This window comes from Spinacia oleracea, chromosome 6 (assembly GCF_020520425.1).
Source record: "Spinacia oleracea cultivar Varoflay chromosome 6, BTI_SOV_V1, whole genome shotgun sequence".
Taxonomy (NCBI): Eukaryota; Viridiplantae; Streptophyta; class Magnoliopsida; order Caryophyllales; family Amaranthaceae; genus Spinacia; species Spinacia oleracea.
The window spans coordinates 87,759,535-87,782,146 of record NC_079492.1 but is presented as its reverse complement, the minus strand read 5'-3'; the positions used below and the strand labels follow the sequence as shown (position 1 = coordinate 87,782,146).

The window sequence follows — 22,612 nt, the reverse complement described above, 5'->3', positions numbered from 1 at the left end:
CTGTTTGATAGGCTTTGAACCTGGGATGAGGAGAATTGTATGCTGGCCGATGCTTGGATCAACCCCTGGCATATCATGATAGGACCACGCGAAGACGTCTATGTACTCTGAAAGTAGCCTGATAACATCATCCCGCTCTGCTTGAGATAGAGTCAAACCAATCTGAACTAGTTTTGGATCACTGTTGTTAGAAAGGTTAACTTTTTCTGTTTCCTCAATTATGGGCGTCCTGTTTTCATGATTTTCAATAGATTTTAAGATTTCAAGGTCAGTTTCTTATGAAGCAAAGTTGTTTGGATTAGGAGTGTGTTTTGAATTTGGACTTGAAGAGTAGGAGGAAATTGAAGTATTATTGAAATTAGCAATCATTACATCGATAGCTTTAACTTGAAGTTCGGCCTTTGGAGGCTCTTGATTGATGCAAGACTGTAGCCCTAGACTCTTAGACTCATCACTAGACTCGAAAATTGAAAGACAGACTCTGGACTTGAACATAAGACACTAGTCATAGAGGTAGCTCTCGGGGTACTCCCAAACGTCTTCATCACCATCATCATCGTAGACGAGGCTACATCCCCAGATCTATAAGACTTAATGCCAGACTTGATTCCAGGTGCTATAGGGAAATGCAGCAAAGCGACTCTTGCACTGAGTATTGAGGCCTAGGAGAAACATTCTCACCATCTTCCCTTCTGGTAGCTCAGGCTGGACCACACGAGCAGAGGCATTCCCCCTGTAGTAGTATTCTTGAACACATTCATTCCTCTCTTGGCGTAAGGCCAATGTATGCTTGATAGAAGTGTCATGGAAGCTAGAACCCTTGGGTGTGAGATAGGCAGGGCCATCCAATAGCTCCTCGAACCAAGGTTCTCCAAATAGCAGGTAGAAGTCGGCAGGCACATCAATGACCAGGAATTCAGCATTGTTGTAGTAAGTCTCAAAAGAAAAGACCAGATCGAGGACCTCCATGATTTTGTATGCGATGCCCTGGAACTTGATGGTCTTCTTGGTGGTTAGCATTAGATCGTACTCGGAGAAGCCCAAAGCTTTTAGGGTGGCTAGGGGACAGATGTTTTCTTGAATGTTAGTGGCTACCCTGCGTTCGGGGATCACCCAGTCTTGAGTATGGGGAATGAGATGGTAAAGGCTTGGAACCATCATCTCGAAGCCTGGGTTGTACATTGTAGAGATTAAGATGAATGAAAAATCCTCCTCTTCATCTTCACAGTCATAGGAGATACCTTGCACCGAAGGAGACTGCTTGGCTCCTGAAGGTAGGGGCAAAGTCTTGTTGTCGACCATATTCTGGATTACATGCTTGAGCTTGAATCGGTTTTTAATGTCATGCCTGTTACCCTGGTGGAACTTGCAATATGCCTTTGGGTCCCAGCTTTTGGACCTTTTGTCAGTAGGAGGATCTGGTGTGGGACCAATGGGAGTGATGACTTGCTTCTCGGCCAATCGGTCAAAGGCGTCACTATAGGACATCCCGAGGTTGATAAAGACCCTTTGAGGCCTACGTTGGAAATTACGCTGATTGGTGTTGTTCTTGAAGTTTCTTGGCTTTGGACCTTGAGGAGCTTCTAAGGCGTTGACCTCGTGGACTTTATGTGTTGTTTCAGCTTTCTTGCCCTTCCACTTTTTAGCTTGTGGAGTTGGTGCTACCGGGGCTTTCATTAGGTCATCTTCTATGTCAACCCCGATGTCATATGTTCTTATGAAACTTTCCAGGCCTAGGTACGTTATATGAGTGTTGTACTTTGGAAGGAGCCCAGTAATAAAAATCTTAACCAACTCTCTCTCGGAGGGCCGAGTCACCATCTGGGATGCCATTTCCCTCCAACGGTTGAGGTAGTTAGTAAAACCTTCTTGGGGTCCTTGCCTGAGAACCTCCAATTCTCGAAGAGTGGTTTGAAGTTGAATGTTGGGTTGATACTGCTCCATAAATGCTTGAGCTACCTCTTCCCAAGTGCTGGTTTGATGTTCTTTGAGGGAGTAATACCACTTCTGGAAGACCGGTTCTAGGGACATAGGGAATACCACGGGGTACAACTCAGGTTCAACCCCCTTAATGGCCATTGTGGCTCTGGAGTTCTTGAGATGATACTTGGGATTATCAGCCGATTTGAATTTTGGAATATCATTGGCAGAGAATTTTTCTGGCAAATTTAACTTCCCCTTTAGATTTTCTTCCATCGAAGTGTCAAAATAGTTCTCTTGATTGGTAACCCTGTTAACCATGCTTTCGATCTTTTTATTCAGGTCGTCCGGGGGTGCGGCCTGCTCCACCACACCCAAACGGTTGCTCACATTCTCCAGTTTGGTGTTGAGGTTAGCTACGGCGGCCATGAGCTGAGTGATTTAATCGACGGTGGCCATTTGAATTTATTCTTGAAAGGGACTAGAAGCTTGATTTGTAGAAGGTGAACTTGTGGCTCGTTCGACGCCGGCTATAAGGGAGGCTAGGGCTGATGGAGTTCTCTTCAACCTTTCTCCTCTTCGGCGAACCCACAAGATCTTTGGACTCCTAGTTTGGACACATGACACGACTTTAGAACTTGGACTTCCCGATACATGATATGTTATGCATGCAAAATGAATGAGGCCTAGACTTGACTCTAAGTGCCACTCCGAAGATTAGAGATTTTGGATTTTGTATTTGCATTCAGGATTTGCAACCCGTTGGAAATATTTGAAAGGAGCTTCATTCTTTTGTGGAAGCTTTCTCCTTGTACTAGAACTTGGGATATTAAAAGGGAATTTCAACCCATTGGATTTTGTAGAGCATGGAATATTTTAGGAGAATTTCAACCCGATAGAAATGTAGAAATTGAACTTGTATTATTTCAAGGGACTTTCAACCCGGGAAGAGAGTTCGGATTCGAGTTTGTATTATTTCAGGGGATTTTCAACCCAATAGGATTTTGCAAGAGTTTGGGATTATTTCAAGGGATTTTCAACCCATAAATCGCACTTGGAACATTTTAGGGGGATTTCAACCCGTTGGAATTTGGAATGTTTCAAGGGAATTTCAACTCGTTGGAATTTGAAATGGGGGAATTGAATTTGTATTATTTCTAGCGGATTTCAACCCGTGATCGGATTCGGACTATTTTAGGGGAATTTCAACCAATTGGATTTTGTACTATTTCTAGGGATTTTCAACCCAATGGAATTTGGACTATTTTAGGGGAATTTCAACCCATTGTAGAATTTGGAAATTGGACTTGTATTATTTCAAGGGATTTTCTACCCATTAGAAATGTTTTAGGAGGTCGGATTAGTATTATTTCAGGGGAGTTTCAACCCGATGGAAGTGTTTTTGAATTTTGTATTTGGGAGCAATGGAAGGCAAGAGTTTTTGTAGTTTGAAAGTGAATTTGAAATTCGAATTCGATTCGGAACTTGAACTTGGAAATGGAAAAGAGGCATTTTGTATAGAATATGAGGCCTTGGACTTGAAAATTCGGCATTATGCCGCCATGGATTTGAGATATTGGATTTGGAACTTTGATTTTTTGAAAAGGGGATTTGAATAGGAATTTGAATTTGAAAGTTCGGCATTATGCCGCCGTGGACTTGGAATTTTGAGGTGTTGGTCATAGAATTTTGAATTTGAATTGAATGGGGAAATTCGGCATTACGCCATCATGGATTTGGAATTTGAAGCTTTTGAATATACTACTTGAAATTTGAAAGATTGAATTTAGGAATTCGAACTTGAAGTTTGAAAGGTTGAATTGAAAAGTCGGCATTATGCCGTCATGAGTTTGGACATTTAAACTCGAAGTTTTGAGATTTGAATTGAGAATTTGAACTTGAGGTTTGAAAGATGGAATTGAAAAGTCGGCATTACGCCATCATGAGTTTAGACATTTGAACTTGAGGTTTTGAGGTTTGAATGGTCGAATGGATAATTATGGATTTAGGAATTTGAACTTGAGGTTTTGAACATGTAATTGGAGGTTTGAATGCTTGAATTGGAAATTCGGCATTATGACGCCGTTGGATTGAATTCTGAATTTGGAACTTTGAAATTTGGACTAAGAAATCCGGCATTATGATGCCGTTGGATTGAATTTTGAATTGTGGAATTGGAAATTTGGACTAGAAAATGCGGCATTATGACGCCGTTGGATTGGATTTTGAATTTTGGAATTGGAATTTGGACTACAAAATCCGGCATTGTGACGCCGTTGGATTGAATTTTGAATGTTGGAGTTGGAATTTGGACTATAAGATCCGGCATTATGACGCCGTTGGATTGAATTTTGAATTTTGGAGTTGGAATTCGGACTAGAAAATCCGGCATTATGACGCCGTTGGATTGATTTTGAATTTGACATTTGTGCGTGAGGCGTGTTTAAGGGTTTTGAATCGAATGGAGTGGCACTCCTAAAAGACTTTAAATCGACGATTTTGGATGCATGAAGTTTGAATGATGCTCCGAAGGGATTGGTTTCCTAGTTGTAGGCTAATGGTTTTGTCAAAGCAAGAACTCGAGGTTAGTCATTCACGCGTGCAAAGACGCCCACACAATGCACAAATAGCACTTTGTCACACTAACATGGATATGAATGCGACATGCAAAGTTCTCAACCTAAGGTCGGTCTAAGTTTTGTATGATGCAAGTGGTAGGATTTGGGTGTCAAAAGGGTACTTGACTAAGAGGCGGATCCGGCAACAACTGTGCAGCCCTCAAAGTAGAGGAGTTGGTTGGCAGACGACCTCCATACTTGACATGGGGAATGTCAAGTAAATGTCAAGTTTCGGTAGGCGCGGAAATGGTCACACACTTTGGTCAGGAACCGTATGGAGAGTCACCATTTTGTTGCCCCCGGGGCTAGCCCGAATGTAGAACACATCCGTATTGGGCAAGGTAGAAATTCATTTTGCACAAATATGGTTTTTGAAATATGCATGACATGCCTAGAAATTGAAATTTGAAAATTGTACTCGAATGTTGTATTTGAAAGGCTCGTTTTTCGACATTCGTTCTCAAGGTTTGGTAGTGTCCTTCGAAATTCAAAAACAGAACTAACTCCCATTCGAAAACATGGGAAACATGGGCAACCAACCACTGGAAGCCACTGTGTTGGATGCAGGCAGCGGCATCTGGCGCAGGGGTCTGTGCCCAGCGCTGGAGCTAGCATCCAGAACTTGAGCATGGCAGTGGCTTGTTGCTCAAAGCATGCTCGTATTATCGAATTTGAAATCAGAACTCCCTAGTGGAGTAGCCAGAATTATAGGGAGTATTTTTGTCGTACTCATTTTTGTATTTTCCCCAACGAAAGGCTTTGAGCTTTGTATGTTTTTGGATTTCGAAGGAGTCGCCACCAAACAATTTTAAGGGTCCCGTTTGGAAAGACCAAAGTTGACTCTTTAGTGGATAAGGCATTGAATCTTAGAAACGGATGGGTGAGATCCGAGCAAGGGAACGAGATGCTTATTCCGCGAGCCTTAAAAATTGTATTCGAGCACATAACAAAGAAAATTTTCGAATCACCCTAGCCATGACACTATGTGGGTTTGAACTTGGAATTTAAGGACATAGAATTTCTACTTGTATTGTGACCACTTTACTTTAAAGTTAATTTAAGGGAACCTAAGGCCGGTTTGTCCAAGAAATTATCTTTGTTAAGCGTGGTATAACTTTGAATTTTTTTGTATTTAGCATGTGAGGTGATGAAAGCAATAAACAAGTAAAGCAACATCACAATAAATAAAGGAATTATCGAAAGTGCTTACAAAACCACATCATCCCAAAGTGAGATGAGTAAAGAATGCGGAATTAAAATAGCAAATAATAAAGGTGCGAAATTGAAGTGCAATATTGAAAGGTGCGATATTGAAATGCGTTACAGAAATTGCGATATTGAAATGACGATATTCAAATTGTGATATTGAAATTGTACTATTGTATTTGAGATCCGAAGGCCAAACGACTACTTAATAATAAGTGCGTCCGACACGGATTCAAGTCTAAAAATCTCAACTTTAGGACAAGTTGCTCATCCAAAAGTGTTTAGATTTTGGGCATAGAAATTGAACTTGAAATATTGAATCTTGAATATTGAACTTGAATATTGAACTTAGGAGTCTTGAATCTCAAAGATCAGACCTTTTAATGTTAAAAAGGTTTCATCTTTGATATGCTCCAATGTTAAAAAGGTTTCATCTTTGATATTCTCCATATCTTGAAATGATTCTAGTTTAAGGAAGTGATTACAAACAACCTTAAACATCACATAAACTTGAAAATGAAACTTGCACTTGAATATTGAAATGAGGAGTCTTGAATCTCAAAGATTAGACCTTTTAATGTTAAAAGTGTTTCACCTTTGATGTGCTCCATAACTTGAAATGATTCTAGTTTAAGGAAGTGATTACAAACAACCTTAAACATCATAGAATCTTGAAAATGAAACTTGTACTTGAATATTGAAATGACGAGTCTTGAATCTCAAAGATTATACCTTTTAATGCTAAAAAGGCCTCACCTTTAATTACTCCATATTTTGAAAATTATTCAAGTTTAAGGAAGTGATTACAAATAACCTTAAACATCATGGAATCCTTAACTTTGTATTTGAATCATAGAAAGTGTTGATTTTGTAAAAATATGTGATTGTTGTAAGTGACACTTTTGAGAGAAAAAGTGTCAACTTTACTAATCATTTAGAAAGAGAAATTGTAGAACATATAGTAGATTAGGATTGGGATTCGAAATTACCTAGTTAGGATTAGATTAAAATTCCTCTTGGAGCTCTCAATTGCTTGAACACTTGAGATTTGTATGAGAATTTAAAGTTTTTGTATTTGATTTTTGAGGGGGAATTTCATAATTACGACGTTTTGATTGTAATTTGGTGCCCTAAAATGCTTGGAAATCAGGGTTTAAATAGAAAATTAGATGGCTAAACGCCAAGTGCCAGCTGCGCCCAGCGCAGGCTCTGGCGCCTGGCGTCGCTGACGTGGCACAGGAAACGCCAAGGCAAGGACGATGACGCCGTCCTTGCATTTTTTTTGTGGATGTACCATTATACGAAATGTACGAACTTTGGCACGTAGCATTTTCTTAATGATTAAGGCTTTGATTTTGCGACTAAAAACTAGCCGTTTTGGGTTTTTGAATTCGGTTTTACGGGACGAGGCCCGGCTTGCTCGGTTTTGTGGGTCGGCGCCCGAATTTGGATTGCTTAGTGTCATTTTGACTGGAAAAGGTATTGTAAAGCCAATGGAGAGGTCTATTGGGTAAGATTGTGTTTGGATTTTGAAATTGTTTTTGGAAATTGAATTTTGTATCGAGTTCCGGAATGGGAACGGGCTCGGGAAGTGGACTTTGGATCTTGGACTTTGGAATATGTTTTAGCAATTGGGAATTCCACACGGAGTTGCACCAACCACCTAGCAAGGATAATAGTATCGTCATCATCCCATAGGGGAGACACGATTTAGGTGTCTACACATGATCTCTTAGTGGATTACCAACCCTTTGTTTAGAGCGAAAGATTCAAGCATGTGTTTCTTGAGCATCTGTTTTGAGAGTCAACCTTCAAGCCTTTCATTGATTGGATCAATTCATGGACGTTTAAGTTTCATTCCTCCGTGCTTCCACGGCAGATATCCCTTAGATTCTTGATGAGCATATAAGGTTCGTAAGCTACAAACCTCCTATGCCAATCACTAAGGATGTTTCTCAGCATGAGACACGTGACCTTTTTGAGATCCTCTTCCCAAGCGGCATGTCTTTCAGGGGTCATGTCTCTTGCATAATAGATTGGAATGGGGTTGAAGAGTTCATACTCAATGCCATTGAGTTTTACCACCTCAACAAGCTTCCTTTCCCATTCAAGAAAATTTGCTAGGTTCAACTAGATCATGAGTTCCTAACCGATGATGATGTTTTGATTGATGTCATAGTTTAAAAACTACAATTGAAAAGAATAAACAAGTAAATAACTCATACATGCTCTTAATAAAATTAAATTCAAGCAATCATGCATAATTCAAAGTTATTAAGCATTTTATTTAACTTTATGTGTTCCTTTAGATGTGAATAAAAATGAATCCAAGATCCTCAAAACCATTAAAGAAATAAGCATGCTTCGGCTTATCTTAATTCTAAAACATTTTAGGTAAGCAAATCCTTTCCTAATAGTTTAGGAACTACTCTTGGTTGATAGGTACGTCTAAGTACTTATTAGGAAAACCTATCCCATTTTTCACAACATAAAAGGGCTCCTTACATATATAGTTGTGTTCAACCAAAATCAACTTGTACTCACAACTAATGTGTACCTTACCCCAATAAAGTTAAGAAGTGACACCTCGCTTTGGTGGAAAACTATCACTAACTTGACATCAAGGTGAGAAAGTAAGTGTTATTTTAACTCAATTTTAAACTTTGGAACTTAAGGTTTTTACTATGTTGGTTAGATTTTAAGTGAACTAAAATCCTTAATCATGCAACATCAGCAAACAATAATCTAATGCATAATATCAAGACATATGTAAAGCAATAAATATCTTAAAACACACATAAGATTAAATTTGTGATCTAGTATGGCGCGACTTCACCTTGAAGCTTCAACTTCAAAATCCGTCTTAAAAATGGATTGGAAACTCCGTTCTTGAATTTCACCATGGGAGGCGCCATTTTCATCAAATAATATTTACAACAAATTAATGGTACGCATACCATATTTAAATAAAAAAAAACCATTGTACTTAGACCATATTTTACATTCAAATTTAATGGTGCGCATACCATATTTTCTATCTTATTTGGGTCATACTAGTCACTTTCCGCAACCTGCAAAAAAAAATATTTATAATATACCATTCACCCATTCATTTATCAATGAATGGCCCACCTAGAAAGTTAGCAGAAACTATGCATCACATAATAATTACAACAACTAATTAAGGCTCAAGAATCTACCAATTATTGACCTTATTAGTTCTAATTGAGTTTATTAATCCTAAGGTAATAAGGACCTAATCAAGAGTTTAACCAATAAGAATAAAGGCTCCCACTAAACCAAGAATTATACTACCTCCGTCCCTTAATACACGCACCGTTTTGACTGGACACGCTTGCCAATGCACAACTTTGACCACTAATATCTCTTACTACATATTATAAAAACTTATAAATATTAATATTTTAAAAATATATATTAAGATGAGGCCAACAATATATTATTTACTAACATTTGTTTTCATATACTATAAATAAAATAGGGTCAAAGTGAATTATGAGAATAGTGAATAAAGTTAAAACGATGCGAGTATTAAGTGACAGAGGGAGTATGTTTTACTAATTTTTAAACATAAAAATGTTTTCCAAGTCCAATCAGAAACCACATATTTAATTAAAAATTTAAAACTCATATAATTATTTTAAATCCCTTAAACGAATTTTGGTTAATTAAAATAAATTTATTATAATATATTCAAGGTTTTAATTTTTTAAATAATTAGTATAAAATTGACTATAACAATTAAACTAATAAAATTAAATTCCGAGAAAAATTATAAGCACGAAATCAAAATTAATTAAATTCGTCGCTCAACAAAAAATAAAATTGCACAAATGTGCACAATGGCCCGAAAACATTGCACATATGTGCATATGCTAAGTCAAGGCCATGAGCAAGAAGCGCACCCTCGCCAAGGCCACAACGTGTGCAGCGAAAACCACATAGGGAACGCAGCACAACAGCGAGGCATCGCTCGCTAGCCCAGCGCTCGCGTTCGTAACATTCGTCGCAGCACGACAAGCAGCACATCGCAGCAGCGAGGCACAAGGCCATCGCTCGCTGCCTCGACCCAGCGCGCGCTGGCTGGCTGCCAATGCTCATTGGCTTATCGCTGGTCCCTCACCTTCTCTTCACTTGCACACGCACTCACACGAGCAGGTCGTAGCCCATGTGTGCATGCCTGTGCCTTGCTCGCTGCCATGGCACCAAATGGTCGACGAGCTCCCTTCCACCCCTTAAGGGTAACACTCGGCTTTCCGTTCCTTCGTGCGTGTAAGTTTGTGAACGTTTAAAAAATCATATTTTTTTATAGTTTTTAAAATTTAAAACAAATTAATAAATCATATTAATTTCATAAATATTTAGGCGATTAATCGAAAAATTCATTAATAAAAACAATTTTCCGATTACACAAACTTTAGGGATTAAAAATGGTTCATAAAATTTTAAAGATTCAAACTTTAACAAATTTTAGGTGGTCTTTTAATCATTAGATCCCAATTAAATATCAATCAATTATGAAAATCAAAACAAATTCTGAATTATTTGAAATCCAACGAATTAATTATAATAACAAATTAGGTAGCATAATTAACGAATTTAAATCTTAAAATTGTTAATCATATGCAATATTTCATTTATTAATTCAAGATTATTAAACAAGAATCGCGAATATTAATTTCTAATATCATTAAAATTATAATTATGCATTCGAAAAACTAAAACCTCCGAAAAGTCATAGTTAGGCTTCGAATTTGCGAATTGTGGGTTCGGCCCAAAATGTCGCATTCTTGTCAGAATTTTAAAATGATGTTTACTTGCAGAATTCACTATAAAAACATAAGATTTCGATCATTATTGACAAAACTACCAAAACTCTTGCGAACATATAATTAAATAATCTCATGAATTTGCAATTAATTACACCAAATTAATTTACCCCTTTAATTCTTCGCAAATTTATAAAATTACTCCATATTAATGTAAATGATTATGAAATTAATTAGAGGCTCGTGATACCACTTTTAGGCTATGAACAATTTAATGTCATGCGGAATAAATCATAAATGCCAAAAGCCAAATTAAATGCACATAATCATTTAACATAATTTAGTGAACACACTTTGTGATGCGTGCATTCCCTTGCTGCCCCCGAACCGAACAAGAACAAGTTAGAATGTCAAACGGCGTCCCTCCGTAGAAAGTCCATAACAAGTTCAGATCCGCCTTAGATCTTATCAACTAGGATATAAAATAAGGTTTATGATTCCGGAATCTCACTTTTAGGTGATAGGAAAAGTGTATTGAATTGTGTATTAATTCATGACCATAAGCCATGTATTTATAGAAAATTAGGAAACCCCTAGAAGCCAAAACTCTAGAGTAATTTAGTAAGGTTTTGGAAAAGATTCCAAAAACCAAAAACCAAAACACTGTAGGGGTTGGCCGACTTCCTTGATTGAATAGCAAGCAAGCCGGCCTTGGCCTGCACGCAAGAGCCTAGCTGCGCTGGCCCAAGCAACAGGCACATCAGCGCTGGCCAGTGTGCTAGGCGCAGCAGCGCTGACCCATGCACACTGGTCAGCAGCGCTCGCCTTGCTTGCTGGTTCCACTGGCCGCGGCCCATCGAGCGGTGGTAATTGTTCGTATGATGGCTCGTCGCTCGTTTCGTGCTTCCGATTCGTTTTTCGATTCCGAAAAATATTTCCGATTCGAACAATATTTACGTTTCAGATAATATTTCCGATTCCGGCAATATTTCTATTTCCGATAAATTTCAGATACGAACCATATTTTCGTTTCCGGCAATATCTTCGACTTTGATTATATTTATATTTCCTTAATGAACCACATTTTCTTTTCCGGTAATATCTTCATTTTTGGCGAATATTCTTTCCTTGCCTTTTGACAGTTTGTTTAGCTCCCACTGAAACCAACATCCGTCATTTTCGAATATCCATAATTAGAGTATTTACTGAATATAACTTTCACTAATACTTGATCCGTTCACGTATTATTTGTGTGACCCTACGGGTTCAGTCAAGAGTAAGTTGTGATATTAATAACATTAATTCACTTAAACTGAAGCGATCTCTAGCTAGGAATTCAGATCACTTGATCTCATTGAATAATTAACTTGCTTAATTAATACTGAACCGCATTTATTAGACTTAGTATTAAATGCAAACTTGGACCAAGGGCATTATTTCCTTCAGGAAGATGAGTATTTCATTGAATTAATATCGAAATCGGGAAACCGTAGGGATGTTTTGGATCTTGTGAAGGATATGAAGGAGGCAGGAAACTAATTTTTGTTGGGATTATTCTTGGTTGCTTTACGTTTGATGAGGATGAGGATAGACTTTAATTTTTTGATATGGCCACTTGTATTTAGGGGTGTGCAAAACCGGGTTCGGTTACCCGTTAGGAATTTATTTCGGGTCGACGTTAGTTTCGGGTTACATGAATGCCGACCCTAAACCGTATCCATATCTACCGGTACCCTCTTTCTCGTGTTTCGGGTTTTTTCGGTCGTTTCGGTCGGGTAATAATTCAAATTAATATGGAAGAACAAAACCTTATTGTAATAATGTAAGTACACCTTCGATTCATAGTTTCATACAAAAAAATGGAAGAACAAAACCTTAGTTACAGAACTAGCAGACAACAATAATAATCATCCAAAAAAAATACGACAATAATAATCATCCAACAATAAATATAATACATCGAGCACCCAACATCAACCACAATTCACAAATTAGAAAAACAACAAGAACAAAAATATTAGGGGAAAATAATATAAAAAAAAATGTTGTAAAAAAATATTATTGGAAATATGCGTAAAAATACTTATTATTTTTTAAAAAAATGTAATTTCAGACGGTTCGGTTACCCACTTTTCGGGTCGGTTACCCGCATGTTCGATTTGGGTTTTTTTCAAGTTCGAAAAGACCGACCCTAACCCTATTATTTCGGTTCGGTTATCAGCATTTTCGGTTTGGTTTTTTCGGTTTTCGAATTCGGTTCCGGTTTTCTGGATTTTTAGCACAGCCCTACTTGTATTCTACTCAGTTCAGCAGCTTATTTTAATAAGAAACGGGAGTTTGTGATGGTTGATAGACTCTGTTCGATTATATTGGATTTCAACCCGAGTAATGTTAAAGCTTTGTTTAGAAGAGCCATGGTTTCTTTAGAATTAGGAAGAAGTGATTTGGCCTATTGGGATTTGCTATTGGCTTCCCATAAGGATCCTAAGAACCCATAGGTATGCAGGAAGCTTGAGGAGGTACATCGCTTCCGTTTAAAAGGAGCGTCAGAAAATCAATCTGAAAGCGATGTCCCGGTTGGAATAAATATAGGTCTGCCTCCACTGAAGAAGAAGGGAAAAGGGGATTTTATGAAGGATCATACCAATGAACAAGCTCTAGCTCATGAAAAGGATCATATTGATGATGAAAGGAAAGTAGTGTATGATGTTGGATCGAGTTTGAAAAATATAGAGGTTGAGAAAGGTGTCTCTGTTATGGAAAATAAGTGGTCATTGGATTGTGGTAGTGTTAATAAGAGAGATTCATGAATTTTATGGTAGAAGGGGAAGAGGATGAGATGATGGAAGAAGTTGTAAGTGTATCGAACTTGCAGGATTCCAAACTGGTGGAACCCAATTATCGGTTTGTTAACCGAAGGAGGTCGGGTTCTGTAGACACCTACTTTTGTCCCCATTCCCGCAAGGGAAAGGTTCGATGATGAAAGCATAAAAACTCCACTTGACAACGCATCTCCTATAAAATAAACGAATCTCGATTCCCTATTCCATTTCACCCGAAACCTGCTATTTATGGAAACTTGCTAAAAATAGTAATTGCCGTGAAAGGTAGCTTCTAAAAGTGGCAAATCATAAAAGATAGAAACCTGTCAGAATTAGGTGTTGCATTCCAACATAAATCCAAAATGAGATAGAAAACTACGAGAATCCTATTCCTAATATGATTCGGAAATAAGAGTTACGTATTAATTAAAATCCTAACGAGCCTAGAGTTCGTAACGGGCCCAGACGCATTCCGTCACAAATTGATACGCGCTAAAAGACTCAAATTAATCTCAAACTCTACGGATTTTAGAATCCGAATCTGACTAAACAAAAACTGCCCAGACCCTATTTTCAACGCCTGGCTCGGGGCGCCGAAATCTTCGGCGCCCAGGCCTGGGCGGTGAAAATACCTGGGTACGTCTCTTTTCCTAATTCTTTGTGGATTAGAACTCTGCAATTCTATCTTTCCACGAACTCTTCCCTATAAATAGACCCCTAGTTTCGACGTGAAACAACACACAACAACACATAATATACTCTGAGTATTGACTCTAAACCCCTTAGCCTAAGCCTCTCGCTGCGAAACTGTTCACGCGTTCTGTCGCAATCGATCCATAAATCGAACAGAACGTATCCTGTCCCATAATCGAGATTCGTTAAATAAAAAGGAGAAATAGCAAAGTCAAAGTGGTTAGTTTTCTGAGAACCGTGACGCACCTCTCAAGGGTGCGTCGTAATGTGTCCCTTTTCGATGATTTAACTGCTTTCCTCGCCCTTTTTATGAACTGTTAAACTAACCTAATATGATTGTTCTATCACGCCTAATAAATATAATATTTTTGGGAAATCGGATTATCATGCTAGGTCCCTTAATGTTATTTAAATCAGATAATCACGATCGAATTAGTATTATATGCTGCATATTGCTAAAATCAATTCAGATTAGTTTAATAGTTAACGCATGTCCCTTCAATTATTTATGCTGAGCTAGTAAGGATATCCTGCCTCTGGAGTTATTGACGAGCGAATTACTCCTCTCGGTAGTTACAGTCCCCCGAACCCTCAATCTCTACCTTGCGGGTGTATATTGAGAGATCCCCACACCAGGGATCACAAGGGAACCTACGGCCATCGTGGTCAAACATAATTGCACTCCCTTTATGTCACGATAACCGGGTTTTGTCAGTTTTTCTCATTGTCGTTAAAAACTGAATGGCGACTCTTATATTACTAGTCAATTGGGTGTATACTCACAGGAAATCCAATTACACTTGATTGAATAAAAAATAATCGTCACACCCACGAGGGACAAGGTCACGCATTAGCCTCGCGCTTTTTCGACCCCCTCACAGGTTCCTCATCGTCCATTGCAAAGAAAGACTATCAATTGTTGTTAAAAGATAAATCTATTGAATATTTCAACTCCAATATAGGATCTCATATGTCTGTTAGAGTAGTTGGTGGTGGACCAAGGAGTATCATAAACAGGAAATATGAAAGGGATGAAGAAATTTGAATTTCTCTTTAACGGTGGATATGTCAGAAAAGAATAAAATAGTTAGTGGCAAAATTTAAGAGATACATGAGCTAAGAAAGGAGAACTTGAACACGGATGTTGTTCATAATCTAGTTGATTCAAAGGCAGAAAATTCAGAAAGTGAAGCCTTGAGCACTACCAATAGAGGTGTGCATAAATTGGCCGAGTCTTGAATTCGGTCCGGAATCGGACCTGAATTATCCTGTCCGGTCCGAACTAGTGGATTCCGGATCGAACACCGATATTTAAAAATAGGTGATTCCAGATTCCGGTCCTAACCGGACAAAAACCGGAAAAGTCTGGTTTAGACCTGAACTCGGTCAAAACATAGTCCGTGTTTTGTTTTTGGAGGCGTTACCAACAAGGCAACAACATAACTTACTTTTATTTTCTATAGCCAACCCAACTCTACTTTAGGGCTCCAATTTCCTTTGTCTCTTTCCCATCACTAGTCACTTCCTCCCTCATTATCTCTCCTTTTACCCACCAAAGCAACGTTTTCCACCATCCCAAATCAACTTAATCTCATCCTAGTTCTTACCTCATGTGTTAACAAATGCATCTCCACCTACAATGGTTAGAAGATCTGGACTGGAGTATTAATTTTGTTTGAAGTTATTCATTTCAATTTAATCTTCGTTTTCCGTATGTTTTTATGTATTTTTTTCTTCTTTTTGTTAATAAATGTTCCCAAATTTTTTTGGATATATATAATTGTGAGGTTTTTTTTCAAATGCTTGTGTACCATCATCAAATTGTTGTGCTTGTTTGTCAAATTCATAATAATAATTGAGTTTGATTTTAATTTTTTTTTTTTTTGGGCAAATCAACCTAACAGGACCTACTGGTCAAAAACCGGTCCGGACCAGACCGGTCTTAATTGGAATTCCTGTCCGGTCTCCGGATCACGAAAATTTTGGATTTTGGTTCCGGACAATACCGGTTCCGGTCCGGACCAGACCGGTTTTGGACCGGTACACAGTCCTAACTACCATAGACAACCATCATTAGAGAAGAGTTGAGCATGAGCCTAGGAACGATGTCTGCTTCAGGTGAACATCTAATATAGCATTTGTTTGTGTTTAACTGAATTCAATAGTTGATAGAAGGCGGGAAGCTTAGCTTAGGAGTAAGATCGAGGAGGAAGGTTGATCCCTGCGCAGGGAAGAAGACCACGAGTAAGCGTGCGGCTAGGAGGATTGTCACCCCTGTCTCCCATACTAACCCCGTTGTTTGCGGGAACATAAATGGAAAGAAGAGAGAGATTGATGCCTCACTACAAGAAAGTCTTCGAAGCCCCAAGATGAAGTGCGCGCTTAGTTGTGCCCCTTTGTAATAATGATGAGTCTTGTTCTAGTGTTGTAGAGTCTTGTACTAGTAGTGTCGAGTCTTATGTTATGTATCATACTAGAAAGGTCAAAGATATTTCTCCTATATGAATCAGCGGTAGGATGATAGTAGTGGGATATGTTGTTTGTATCTACCGCCAAAAAAATAAAAAGATAATTATACAAAAAAAATATATATATATAACAATAAAAAACAAGAGCCTACTAGTAGTATCAGTATCACTCAACAACATCGTTTCTTTCAATAATCAATAGACTTCAAACATCTTAATACTAAATTTAACAAAGCAACGACCTGTTGTTAGTTGTTACCAACTCCTTTTTGTATCACTTACTCAATATTACACAAAGAATTTTCCAAAGTTAGGTAATCTAAATATAAGCAACAAAGTTGTAGTGATAATAAGTGAAAACAAACATGAAAACTGTTAGTGACCAACTAACTATCCTGAAAAATAACACTTTGACCTTAAAGTTTTTTCAGCATGGCAAGTAGGTGTTTATTGAGGCAAGCCCCAACCTACAATCATTCTGGGCAAATCGTAGGTGGTTATAGCCTTATAGGGGCAAGCCCCGACCTACATAAGTTGTTTAATACCGTAGGCGGTTGCAAGGGACAGCCCCGACCTACATGTGAGTGAAGTAGGTAGTTGCAGTTAGTCCTGATCTACTAGAGTTTGTTGTTCATGCCTTAGTTAATAGGTGAACTTGTGTGATACTTTAATAAGTGATTGTTTGGCTTGTGTATATTATTATCTTGTTTATGTGATAATTTAAATGATGAAAGTTATTAAATCGGTCTTGTTCTTGTATATTTATTTACTTTCTCAAAAACATTTTCAAACTAAAATTATTTTTTTACGGGATGAAATTGTAATTACTCAATTTATCTGATTTTTTAAGCTTGTCCCTCTTTTCTCTTTTCTATTCATCTTGCAGGTTGGCAATAAAATTAGCTATGAGTGAGGAGGCACAATTAGAATAAATCACTTAGTCAAGATCCACTTTACAGTTTAATTTTAGTTTATTTCATTTTAGAGTTTATTGTGGGATTTAGTTTGTAATGGTTGACTTTAACTTATACCACTTAGTTAATGTTTAATATGTTATTGTTTTATGTTGCTTTGCGTTTATTTTATGTGGAAAATTAGTGCAGCAGTGACACTCCAAAGTTTGGATGGTGGCTTTGTGAAATAAAAACATGAAATTTGATTATATAAAAGGTCCAAAATTTAGGGGTTTTACAATGTCTACATTTTCTCCTCACAATTTTATTCGCTTTCACGAATTGGGTATTCCAATATCAAGCGGAGTAACATTGAACCAGGATTCAATTCTAGCATGTTCGATGACAACCGCAAGAAAAAAATGAAAAAAGTGCAAAATGAATATAGCAAGAAGAACTTGGCATTCAGTTAGAAGACTAGCAACATTAGCAAGAAGATATGTCTGTTGGTATTCCCTCTTGTAAGCAAGCACGAGCTGCATGTTTAACCATGCACATGCATTATGAAGCTTCTAGAAACAACTCTAACTACTTTCCCTATAAACAAGGAAGGTTGTTAGGTTTGTTAGATGATGATCAATGCTGATCATCCTTGTAATTAGTCAGCTTAGTATATTGATGCTGAAGTGTACAAATAGAAGCTCCTGATTAGCTAGTACACGTCATTGGTGTTAGTTCAGATTAGTGTATATATAGCATACATTGTAAACACTTTGCCTAATTATTCATTCAAGCAATAATACTCTAACTTTCAGAATTCTCTCTCAACTTCTTCAAACAGATTTTCATCCAACAATGGTGAAATCTGACATGGTATCAGAGCAAGATCTTTAGATCCTGCTGAGTTTTTCTTCCGCAATTTCATTCTGATTACTTGATCAACTGATCAAGTCATTGTCTCAAACTAAATCATCAGTTTTCTTCGATTTCTGTTTAGTAATTCTTCCTGATTTTCTGTAGAAATTCTATCTAGAAATTTTTCAAAATGCCTGATGATCAGGATTCTTCTCTTAATCCAAACTCTGCCTATTACCTCAGCAACAATGATCTTAATACCTCGAAATTGGTTAACATAGTATTTGATGGCAAATGCTTCAATGACTGGAAAAGGTCTATGGTGATTGCTTTATCTGCTAGGAACAAGTTGTGTTTTGTTGATGGAACTATGAATCAGCCAGCTGTTGGATCAATAAACTTCAGAATTTGGAACAGGTGCAACGATTTGGTAATATCCTGGATGCTAGGATCTCTTGAGGTTTCAATTGCAAGGAGTGTGCTATACTTGAAAACTGCTAGAGAAATCTGGTTGGATCTTGAGGAAAGATTTTGTCAATCTTCTGGTCCACAGTTGTTCACAATACAACAGAAACTTTGTGATCTGAATCAAGAAGATGATGAGCAAATTTCAAGTTTCTTTACCAAGATCAAGCTTCTTTGGGACCAGCTTGATGGCCTTGATCCACTTCCATCATGTGTTTGTACTGGTTGCAGCTGCACATTAACTCAAAAACTTTTGAAATCTCAACAGGATCAGAGGTTAATACAATTTCTGATGAAGTTGAATCAGAAATATGATCATTCAAAGAGCACTATTCTTATGATGTCTCCATTGCCAACAATTTCAAAGGCATATGGACTACTCCTGCAAGAAGAGCAGCAGAAAGAAGTCAACAGCAACAGGACTCATAATATGGAATCAACTGTGTTTACTGCAAGGAAGTTTACTGACAATAGACCATATAAATCTACCTATGCTTCTAACTCTGATAATTTTGGTGTTCAGAATGCAAGCAGTGGAAATCAGCAAAGGAATTTTACCTATTCTAGAAATAATCTGTACTGTGAACATTGCAAGATGAAAAACCACATTGTTGACAAGTGTTGGAAACTACATGGCTATCCTAAAGATTTCAAAGGCAGAGGAAAAAGAGTAGCAGCAGCAGCTCAGTTGGAAGAATTCACTGAGAAAGAAAACCAAATTGAGTCAGACACAGGAGTGGTTCATGCAACTTTCACAGAAGAGCAATACAATCAGCTTTTAAGCTTTCTCAACACTCAGAAAACTGCTAATCAAGCTGAACACTCAGGCTCTAGTTCACTTGGATTAGCAACTGCTACTCAGCTGAGAGGTACATTTTGTTTGTTTTCTAAATTCAAAACTAAATGGATTTTAGATAGTGGAGCAAGTGATCACATGTGTTCAGACAAAAGTATGTTCAGCAATCTAGAACCAGTTGATGATAAGTGTCATACAATCACAATTCCTAATGGTGCAGAAATTCAAGTAACACACAAAGGCACAGTTGATCTAGGAAGAAATATAACACTTAGGAATGTGTTGTTTGTGCCAGGTTTCCAGTTTAACCTGATTAGTGTTTCCCAACTATGCTGTGATATTGAGTGCACAATTTTGTTTACACATGGTGAATGTTTTGCACAGGACCTTTCCAAGAACAAGCACATTCTGCTTGGTAAGTTGGACAAAGGCCTATATTGCTTAGATGAAGACTTACTATCAGACAGTTCAAAGTCCAATAACTATGCTCTTTCAAGTACTTCAGCAATTGAAGAAGCCAAACTGTGGCATCTTAGGCTAGGACATATTTCTTTTGGCAAAATAAAGAATATTAAAGGCATTGATGTCAAGGGTTGTTTAGCTGAGTGTTTCTGTCAAATCTGTCCCTTAGCCAAACAGACAAGATTTCCCTTCTCTGTAAGTAGTATTAAGTCAGTACAACCTTTTGATTTGTTGCACATAGATGTGTGGGGTCCCTACTCTGTATATGACTCATCCAAATGTAATCAATTTCTTACAATTGTAGATGATTACACCAGAATGACTTGGACTCATTTAATGAGAAATAAAACTGATTCTGTTAAAATCATGAGTGATTTTATTTTGTATGTTGAAAATCAGTTTGGTCTTACTGTCAAGAAGGTTAGATCAGATAATGCTCTTGATCTGACAGAAGGTGGAATGAGAGAATTGTTTCTCAGCAAAGGAATTCTACACCAAAAGAGCTGTAGTTACACTCCTCAACAAAATGGAGTTGTTGAGAGGAAACATAAGCATTTACTTGAAACTGCCAGGGCACTTTCTTTTCTATCCAAACTGCCTGACAAGTATTGGAGTGATTGTGTTCTTACTGCAACTTTTCTCATTAACAGAATGCCACTGAAAAGCATTCAATTCAGTACTCCCTATGAAAGGTTGTTCAAACAACCTCCTGATCTTTCACACTTGAAAGTATTTGGTTGTTTGTGTTACATCAGCACACCTAAAGTCAATAGGTCTAAATTTGATCCTAGAGCAGATGCTTGTGTTTTACTTGGTTATCCACCAACTCATAAAGCTTAAAAGTTCTCAACCTTACAACAAAGAAATCTGTCATTTCAAGGGATGTTACTTTTTATGAACATCACTTTCCTTTTCATTTTTCTCAAAATCCATCCACTGCATGCTCTACTCAATTTTTCTTGCCTATTGAAACTCCATACACTTCTGATACACCAGATATACCAACATCAAATACATCAGACTCAAACACACACACTTCTGTTGATCAAGACATTGACACTCACAGTTCTGGACCTTTTTTGTTCAATCCAGAATCATCACCCACTTCTCCTTCCCTTTCACATACTTCTCTTCCCATCTCTCCTACAGTATCTCTTCCAGAACCAAGAAAATCTACCAGAATTTCTAAACCTCCCTCTCATTTCAATGATTATATATGCCATAAACCTCCTAAACATTGGTGCAATCTTGTTGCATATGATACACTACCAGACAATCACAAACTGCTCATTGCTGCTCATATGGAGCTTGTTGAACCTACTAACTATTCTGAAGCTGCTGCTGATTCTAAGTGGATTGAGGCAATGAACAAAGAAGTTGATGCTTTGCAGCACAACAAAACTTGGGATTATGTTCTCCTACCTAAGGGAAAGAAAGCAATTGGGTGCAAGTGGGTTTATAGAATTAAGAAGAATGCAGATGGATCAGTTGAGAGGTACAAGGCCAGATTAGTGGCTAAAGGATTTACTCAGAAATATGGCATAGATTATCATGAAACTTTTTCACCTGTTGTTAAAATGGCTACAGTGAGGTGTTTAATTAGTCTTGCTTCCAGCAAAGGATGGAAATTGTTTCAGTTGGATATCAATAATGCTTTCCTACATGGTACACTTGAAGAAGAAGTGTACATGAAGATTCCTGAAGGGGTTCCAGCTCCACCTGGTTATGTATGCAAGCTGAATAAATCATTGTATGGGCTCAAGCAAGCTTCTAGACAATGGTTTGCAAGATTGCACTGTGAACTCAAATCTCAGGGCTACATTCAATCAAAAAATGACTATTCTTTGTTCATCAAGAAGGATTCTACTGATATTACTGTTGTTGATGTCTATGTTGATGATATAATCATCACTGGCTCTAATGAAGACACTATTTCTGCACTTAAACAACATCTGCATCTTACTTTCAGCATCAAGGATCTTGGTCTCTTAAATTTCTTTCTGGGAATTGAAATTAGCCACACTGATGATGGATATATTCTCACCCAAAAGAAATACACCAAGGAACTTCTCCATGATTGTGAATGGGATCTCTCCAAATCTGCTGTTACTCCATTCCCTCTCAATCTGAAACTCACCACTGATGGAGTTGATTATCATGATCCAGAATTGTACAGGTGTTTTGTTGGCAAGTTAAACTTTCTCACTCACACCAGGCCTGATATTTCCTTTGTTGTCCAATCATTAAGCCAATTCATGCACTCTCCTAAACTGCAGCATGTTGATGCTCTCATTCATACCCTTAAGTACATAAAGGGGACTGCAGGTCAAGGTATCTTGTTACAAGCCACTGACAAGCTTACTTTACAAGCCTTTTCTGATTCAGATTGGGCAGCTTGTCCCACCACAAGGAGGTCTGTCACTGGCTATATTCTTTTGCTTGGTAACTCCCCCATCAGTTGGAAATCTAAAAAGCAAAGTACCATCTCTAAAAGTTCTTCTGAGGCAGAGTACAGAGCCATGTCACAGGCTGCTGGTGAGGTGACTTGGACAATTCGATTACTAGAAGAACTTGGTGTTAACAATCTCAAACCAGTTGAGCTTCACTGTGATAATCAATCAGCC

General features: G+C 37.8%; 1 long non-coding RNA gene across 1 annotated transcript; it reads left to right on the top strand.

Moving 5' to 3' along the window:
• The first annotated feature begins 15,149 nt into the window (after positions 1 to 15,149).
• LOC110788072 (uncharacterized) lies at positions 15,150 to 16,663 on the top strand. Its single transcript, XR_002533234.2, has 2 exons — positions 15,150 to 15,691; positions 15,954 to 16,663. It is a non-coding gene; the product is annotated as an uncharacterized lncRNA (long non-coding RNA).
• Positions 16,664 to 22,612: the final 5,949 nt, after the last annotated feature.